This window comes from Gavialis gangeticus, unplaced genomic scaffold (genome assembly GCF_001723915.1).
Source record: "Gavialis gangeticus isolate Ggan-Ray unplaced genomic scaffold, GavGan_comp1, whole genome shotgun sequence".
Taxonomy (NCBI): domain Eukaryota; kingdom Metazoa; phylum Chordata; order Crocodylia; family Gavialidae; genus Gavialis; species Gavialis gangeticus.
Genome location: NW_017729024.1, coordinates 160600617 through 160601241, shown reverse-complemented (window position 1 = coordinate 160601241; position 625 = coordinate 160600617). Strand labels below are relative to the sequence as shown.

The 625-nt window shown below is 69.4% G+C and overlaps 1 protein-coding gene across 2 annotated transcripts in view; it reads left to right on the top strand.

The window, feature by feature from the left end:
• Positions 1-474: 474 nt before the first annotated feature.
• Positions 475-625, top strand: part of RAI14 (retinoic acid induced 14) — a 192470-nt gene continuing 192319 nt past the window's right edge. Inside the window, exon 1 of one of the 2 annotated variants that reach the window (XM_019517982.1) lies at positions 475-564. The gene's annotated coding sequence lies outside the window, so the exon portion shown is untranslated. The remainder of the gene's footprint in view (positions 565-625) is intronic. The other variant, XM_019517984.1, reaches the window with a different exon arrangement.

Genomic DNA, 625 nt, shown 5'->3' with positions numbered 1-625 from the left:
GCACCAGGACCTGGGGAAACGCTCCCCACGGGAAGACGAGGTCTGACAGTCACAAACCGTTGCTACCACTCTTTTGGATGCTTATCTTGTTGGGACCCTTTGACCCCAGCTGACTTCCTGCCCCTTGTGCAGGGGGCTGGACTCGATGATCCTCCCAGGACCCTTCCAGCCCCTGCGGGAGGGGCTGCACCCCGTGCACCCTGCAAGGTCCCTCCCCCCATGAAATCTATGAAAAACGGTCATTTCGTGATGATGATGATTACGAGTATCTCTGGCGAAGGGCGGCCGGCACTACAGTGGCCCCTGGCCCACCCCGAGCGCGGGCAGCGGCTAGGCCCTTCCCCCACAGGCGCGGGGCCGGCCGGAACACGCGGCGGCCAGGCCCGATTCCCGCCGCCCCCCACGCACCCACGCGGCCGAGGGGCTTCGCGCGGCACGTGACTCCTCCCCCGGCGGCGGTCACGTGGCCCAGTGATGTCACGGGCTCCCGGGGGCGGGGCTCGTGCTGCTCCGGCGCCTGCAACTACTTTCCCGGGGCGGCGGCGGCGGAGCCGGTCCCATGCGGTGAGTGAGTCCGGCGCGGGGCCCCGGGGAGCTCGCCCGTCCCGCGCTCCTTGCCCGAGCA